Source organism: Ruditapes philippinarum, unplaced genomic scaffold (genome assembly GCF_026571515.1).
Source record: "Ruditapes philippinarum isolate M1 unplaced genomic scaffold, ASM2657151v2 ctg11992_1_1_1_1, whole genome shotgun sequence".
Lineage (NCBI taxonomy): Eukaryota > Metazoa > Mollusca > Bivalvia > Venerida > Veneridae > Ruditapes > Ruditapes philippinarum.
Genome location: NW_026864785.1, coordinates 1 through 7,456, shown reverse-complemented (window position 1 = coordinate 7,456; position 7,456 = coordinate 1). Strand labels below are relative to the sequence as shown.

The following is a 7,456-nucleotide window of genomic DNA, read 5'->3' as shown; positions in this document are numbered from 1 at the left end:
CGGAGGAAGGTAGTCTAGTATTGGTGTAACTCTCCAGGAACGATGGTTAGGAAACTACCCGCCTATATGACTGAAATACTGTTGGGAAAAGGCGTAAAATGAAACAAACAAACAATAAACTTTGATTTGGCTCATTCAATCTAGATTTGACAAGAAAACTGAAAATTACTCAGCATTCAGATTTATTGCTTTGAAGTCAAGAAAAAGGACATCAATAAATTAAAAATATTACGTTAACACTGAATAGTAATTAATATTTGTCGAAATAGCAGAGAAGAGGCAGAGAAGAGAACACGGGGGAAGCGATCATTGCTAACTTTAAATAAGATCTGCATGTATCTTGTAATGCACCTGTTAATTGTAACGCCGTCCCATCCACGGGGCGTAGCTTGGACTAAATTTTTATGAGGTAGACTTATAATTAAACAGATAGTAGGCACCAGTTATAGTTAAGATATACGACTTTCAAAGCAATGCAATACGTGCATTATAAACAATCATGTTTCCCTGTGAAATGGATCGTTTGCAATTTTCATAATAGAATATACGTGTAAATATTGTGATTGGTGAAAAGGGTCTAAAACAAGATCGACCGTTTATGGAGTAATGAAGTAACGGAGCTTCTGTATTTGGGTCATACCGTGAAGATATGTCTTTGTATTCATGAGAAATGATCCTGGCAAGGAAATTCCAACTTTTATAAATAAAAAGATGTCAGTTCTTAATCTTTTTTTGAGTAATTTTTTATTCGAACATCTCACAAATTATTCTCCAAATGAGTTTTTCAACATCCTATATACTTCACGTTACTGCTATGCTTAAATTTTAATCCTAATTGTTCTAGAAATCTGGTAGGTCTTTACAAGAAGAATTGCAAAATAAAACAGGTCCTGCCTTGTAAATCTAGAATTTATTATTAAGTTTTAGGAATAAAAGAAATAGCAGCCTACACTTGTACATATGTTATAAAACAAAAAATAAATATTTAACTGTATTTAACATAGGTACAAGTTTTCAGGCATTAGCCTGAAGTTCAGGTTTTTCATACTCTGGTAAGCACTCTATTACTGTATAAAAGCCATTAAAATAATGCCTAAGTAAGGTTTTTCATGTTTTAAGAAATTGTGAACTTACATCCATGATTAAATGGTGTTTAATTTTTACTTTTTTTTAATTTGGACCAAAGATTTTGTTATGTTTTTTAGTATTTTTATTATGACTTAACATCATTATTAATCTAAGTTTAATTGGTGCTGTACTTCTTAATTCTACAACCAGTTGAGACTCGGAAAAACATTTATTTTATAGTAGTTATAGCACTGCTAGACATGTTCTCAGTATATGTAAACGTTTAAAATCATAAAAAAAACTACATATTCAGTTATGGAAGTCACGTTATTGATAAAATGCACATGCATTTCACTTCGAAAATATCTTTTTATACGCCTAGGTCAAAAGTACAGCATGTCGTTGTCGGGCAAGGTATGTATTGTGACAGGAGCAAGTCGAGGCATTGGAAAGGGCATTGCTTTGAAGTTGGGTGAACACGGAGCCACAGTTTATATTACAGGTACTTCATTTTTTGAAATTTGATTTTTATTGTTAATATATTTGACTCTTGCAAATTTTAATTAAAATCTTAAGAAGATACCATTTTTAATGCTTTAAAATAGTCAGTTAATAAGGGGATTTCAATAAAATAATCCTGTAATATATATATTTATGAACATAGTGTTTATGAGAATAGAGAAGTAAAATTTTATTTTTATTCTTGAGGCATATAGTACGTCTGTCTTGGCCGGGACCAAATGGTTTTTAAACTTCATTCTGTCGATAGTCTTAGTTTAAAAAGGGCAATACCGTTGGTTTAAATGTACATTTTCACTGGTTTATGTAAGAAAATACCACATAAAGATCAAAGAGAAGAAAACCATAATCCCAAATTTCGGCACATCCATCTGTCCATTCGAAATGATGTTAAAACTGCTTGTTGGATATATCTGATCATAAGTCCTATTTGTGTCAATGACGTCATAATTTACATAGTTATTACTCATCAATACAATATCCATGATATAACCAAGTAAGCAAGTTACATAACTCTTCCTTCTTGACCCGATATCTTCCAGATCACTAGCTGATGCTAAAACTAAGAATGGTAATATACTTTTGAGTGGAGAAGTTTAGGTTTATGATGCTAAAATTCATTTATTACCTTTTCTTAAACGGCCAATTCTCTTGACCGATGTCTCGTATATTTTGTAGGAACGAATCTATAGCAGGTGGATTTTGTGGTCACTACTCACTAGGTCAAGATAACCGGTGGTCATACAGCCAATTTCTTTAATATTTGATCGATATCTTCCATAAATGGTAGGTAGTTATCTTGGGTGGTTCTTAAAGTATTTGTGAACTTCATCAAATAGAAATTACATGGCAGTTTACATTTCCATTGACAAGGCTCTGTGAATTCATATAACAATTTTAAGTCAGCAGTCATTCCTTCCTTACCAAAACCAAATGAAGGGGTTTACAAATGCTTCTGGAAAATTGGTAACCGACAAGAATCAGGACCGGGGACATATGTACTTACCAAACACGTTCTTGTTTTTATATTTTCTCTGTTATTCATCTTACAAGGCGTCGCCCAAGAGGCAATCCTTCGTAAGGTTAAAAACAGTTACCGTTTACTTAGGGAAAAAAACTTACCGGTTACTTAGGGATTTTAAAGTTTCTGTCGATTTGAATTACTTGGCCTTTATAGATTCGTAAATTTATTTTGTGCTTTTCGGAATTTTTTTATTCTAATTAACATTGGTTGAATTTGCTAGCATGACTGATTCTTGTAATGTTTACCCTAGGGAGGACTATGAAAGCTGAAAAAGACGCAGCTTTACCCGGCTCTTTGGAAATTACTGCACGAGAAATTGAAGATCGTGGCGGAAAGTGCATTGCCGTTCAGTGTGACCACTCCAAAGATGATGACGTAAAGAAGTTATTTGCACGGGTTTCTCGTGAACAAGATGGCAGGTTAGACCTACTAGTAAATAATGCTTTCTCGGCATACCATTTATGCACAACAAACATACGAGTGCCTTACTGGGAGTTACCCGATGATGCTTACGATCAACTTAATCAAGTTGGATTGAGAAACCATTACCTATGTTCAGTGCTTGCCGCAAGTTAATGGTGCCGCGAAAGTCGGGGCTTATAATTAAAATGTCCGGGCATGGTGGAATGACGTACACTCTCAATGTCCCGTACGGAATAGGTAAAGAAGGTTGTGACAGGATGGCAGTTGATTGTGCTAGAGACATGAGACCACACAACGTGGCGTTCGTCTCCTTGTGGCCGTGTGTAGTCAAAACTGAAGGCGCGTTGATTGCACTTAATGACCCTAAAATTAGTGCATTAATGTCACTAGAAGCCGGAATCGATGAAAAGATTATTCGAGAAAATTATAAGTTCGGAGAGTCAACCGAATATGTCGGAAAATGTGTTGTCAGCATAGCTCTTGACCGAAATATAATGAAGAGATCCGGTAAAGTGTTAATAACATCTGACCTTGGTGACCTTTATGGTTTCCGTGACGACGACGGTCACAAACCTATTAGTATAAGACGGATTTATTGTTTGCTGAAATTTACACCTCCGTGGATAACATGGATTGGTTGGTTTATTCCAGACTTTGTAAAAATCCCCACGTGGATGATGTCATTTGCTGGTCATAAACTTTAAAATGATCATGCCTACACAAGATAAATAGAAGATATTCAAGTTTTCTTTTCTAAAAATACAGGATTAATTTTCATCCAGTGGTATGAGAATGATAATTGTTATACCATAAGATGAAAATAAATCCTGCATTTATAGAAAAATTTCATTTTTTTTTTGTTTTTCATATACATTCTTCCCTTCCTTTCTTTTGACATTACAATTTAAAAGCATTTTCCTTAAATTTTGTGTGTTTGCTGACTTTAAAAGAAAGTAGTCCGGAAAATATGTTTCACTGCTGTGACAAATTAATTTTTGCAGTGAAAATATGGTAAATGAAAATACGCATTTTATTTCATGAATATTTCTTAATATTTCGTTTATAAGTATATTATAAATATGTTTATTTTTCAGACGTCTATTGTAATATAATATTATATATATAATATAAGTTATGCAAGAATTGTTCTGTGTAATACTCGTATCTTGATTGAAAATAATTGTTAATATGTAGCTTATATGTATAATTGAAATGTATACCATTAAATTAAATCGTTGCGATATGTATACAAATTTTACTGTTATATTTTGTATTTGAAACAGAAAATGAAAACAATAGAACCCAGCATGGATTCGAACTATATTTGTACCTTGAAAAATCGTTCTTATGCCTAGCAACCAAACTGTCAGACGCTTGCACATTTCAGGCCTTTTCCATGCAGTTGGCGATTTTAGCCTTTTTTGAAGGTTTATAGAAGCACATTTGCCACGGATAACATTTGTCACATGTGTGATTAACTTGGCCAAAATTGTCACACCTATGACATTTGCTATCGCACGTTTATTGATAAGTTTAGAAAACATATTTTGTCTTCAACCAAAAGCCCATAAGGATATGTATACAATACGATATAAAATACATTAGTAAACCTGATGGTAGATTTCATTGTTTATATGTTGATTTAAAAAAGCTTATGATAGACTGTTGCACCATAAATTGTTCAATAGTTTATGTACACCAGAATGTCTGATTTGTTCGTGTAGAAAACGAGTCACACAAGTCAAGGTGTCGTAACTAGTACGATAATATTTGATTTGTATATTAATGAGTTATCTCGCTTTCTAGGAACAAAAACCCCACAGAGGCATCTTCGTCATGACATCTTTTTCGCAAATTGTGCTGAAAGAGAAGTTGAGTTATAAATGCAATTAAATTTTGCGGTGATACAGGCATGGCTTTAAATGAGTCGAAAACAAAATAATCGCGTGCCGTCTCTTTTCCCCTAGGTACGTGTACGTCGTTGAGAAGACAGGACATCGATAGATAATTTAAGAACCAATGCTACGCGTAAGACAGCAACTTCGCATGTTTTCTACAGCTCGGAGTTACGTTTAAGGCGGCACGACTAAGCTTGCATGAAGTTAACTGCTGGTGTCCTGACTAAAGCCGAGGGGAGTGGCCCTACAAAGTAGGCAGAGTCGGCGAGCATGGGGTACTAGGGTGCGTGAGCCCCTAGTACAATGACAGCTTGTAAGACAGGCCATTTGCTTGGCACCAACAGCCCTTTTAAGGGGCTACCTCCTTTCATTATTGTCTCAGGTTACTGTACATTAGGGTTCTCATTGGCCGCCGTACAGTGACCTACTTTTGGCTCAAAATTCATATCGTTGGCAATTGCATGGGGGTTAATTATCACCACTTTGTGCTTCAAAATTAGACATTTAAGGGAATAACTTGTGACATATCCGTGTTCCGTTCTCGACAGCGAAAGCTGCATTTTGTGTCTTAACGGGCGGATGGACCCTCATTAAGCATAGAAACGACGATCCGTTACAAACGTATGAACGTTGGCTATACATGTATAATTATTTGCCTTTATATATATATAACACCTTGTTACAAATATATTGGACTTTTATTCACGTTAAAACTTCCATAATCCAGGGAGGGGGGAATGGAAGCAGAGCTTGCTGCACAAACAAAGAATTCTATATTTGTGATAAAATTATTTCGTATATCATTTGGTTATTTTTACATGTTATTTGATACTGTGGTGAATCCTATTTTCACGTTGGGCTGAAATATATATGTTACAAAATACTCGGGTATTTTAGAACAAGTTCATATTCAATATTGTAAAGATTTCCTTGGAGTTAATCCTTTTGTAAATGATTGTGTATCTTTTGCAGAATGTGGTAAACTTCCAGTATGTATTCATCACCATATCAAATGTATAAAGTAATAGTTCAAACTCTTGTATATGTATGTCTTAAAATAGAAATCCAAGAAATTGTTATTTAATGTTGAAACAGCAGGATATAGCTTAGGGAGAATAAACTGGGAATTTTCCATTATACCGATATGGTTTATGATTTGTTTGCTTAAACCAAACTATTGGTGATATTAATGTATTTTTGTATTATTTTAAGTAAAGACTTGTTGATTGTAAAATATGGAACTGGTATCAACAAATTACCAATTTTTCCACATTTTTCTTTGTTCCTTTGTATAAATAAAACCTTTTTCAATCACTTTTGCCACTAAGGTGCAACATGGAGGTCGCCATTTCACCACGTGACAAGAAGTACATGTAGTTCCAAAGGGTCAAGACGTCTAATGCAAGCATAACGGCTAAGGAGATAAGATTGACACCTCTTAAAGGTTAGTTCAAGTCCGCAAAAGCTAAAATGAGACTCTGTTAAAGTTCGTTTTGCAAAGTTCATAAACTTCTTCGACAGGAGCATGATGACCAACATGTCTAATAATTAATTGTATTATTATAAAACCATCGACATATTTTTGAATTAGGCATAACTTATTCTAAGGAATGTTAGTATCTGTTAGATTTAGTGGACTGTCACTGTGTTATCCTTAATTTAAGTCCACATAATGCCCTCCGTAAAGAGGTCTAAAGCCTATAATACAGAATGATTTACAACTTCTGATGGAGGCATCAAATAACCACAAGGTAAGAAAATATATTTTTTACCGTAAAAAGAGTTTAGCATTTTTTTTCTGCAAAACGGCGCGCATTTATGTGTATTCTTTCGGAGTACTTCGGAATTTATCATATAAACTGTAACTGTCAAGCTGGCAGTGAATAGTTGAATGTCGTTCATTATTTCCATGGGTACACACTTTTAACAATATAAAAAAATCTACAAGGCGAAGCACCAGTTTCTTTGTGCTATTTTGCATGTATAGGGAATTGCTAAAGCAGAGACAGTGTTTATGTAGTCTGTATGTTTGTATGTTACGACAGAAGATTTTGGGCTTCAACGGAATGAATTGCATCTTTTTTCACTGCCTGTCTGGAGATATATTATTAGTTAAATTGTTCTATGATAACAAAAGCTTTTCTTTAGTTTTCAACTTTTTTGTCTTCTAAAATGACGTTTATAAAATAACAAATTACGCAACGTCCGTTTAACTATACGCTAAACGCAACCCGTGACGTTAATGCAGAAAAAAAGTCAAATAAAAACATAATCTTTCAGTCAAAACATTGCTACATGAATACATTTATATACAATACAATTTAATAGAATCTTAAAGTAGCACATGTGATTGCAAAAATTCTCATAATTATAAATAAATTATGATTTGTTTTTTTGACTGTTGGAGATGGGATAATTTACTGTAGATTTGCAATGTTATGTCATATATGTTCTTGATTAAACGTGTTCTCATTTTCAAGTTTGTGTAGTTTAGATCCGAATTATCAGACAAATTGATTTCTTC

General features: G+C 33.9%; 1 pseudogene; it reads left to right on the top strand.

The window, feature by feature from the left end:
- Nucleotides 1–1,303: 1,303 nt before the first annotated feature.
- LOC132726780 (dehydrogenase/reductase SDR family member 1-like) lies at nt 1,304–4,165 on the top strand (annotated as a pseudogene).
- The last annotated feature ends 3,291 nt before the right edge of the window (nt 4,166–7,456 follow it).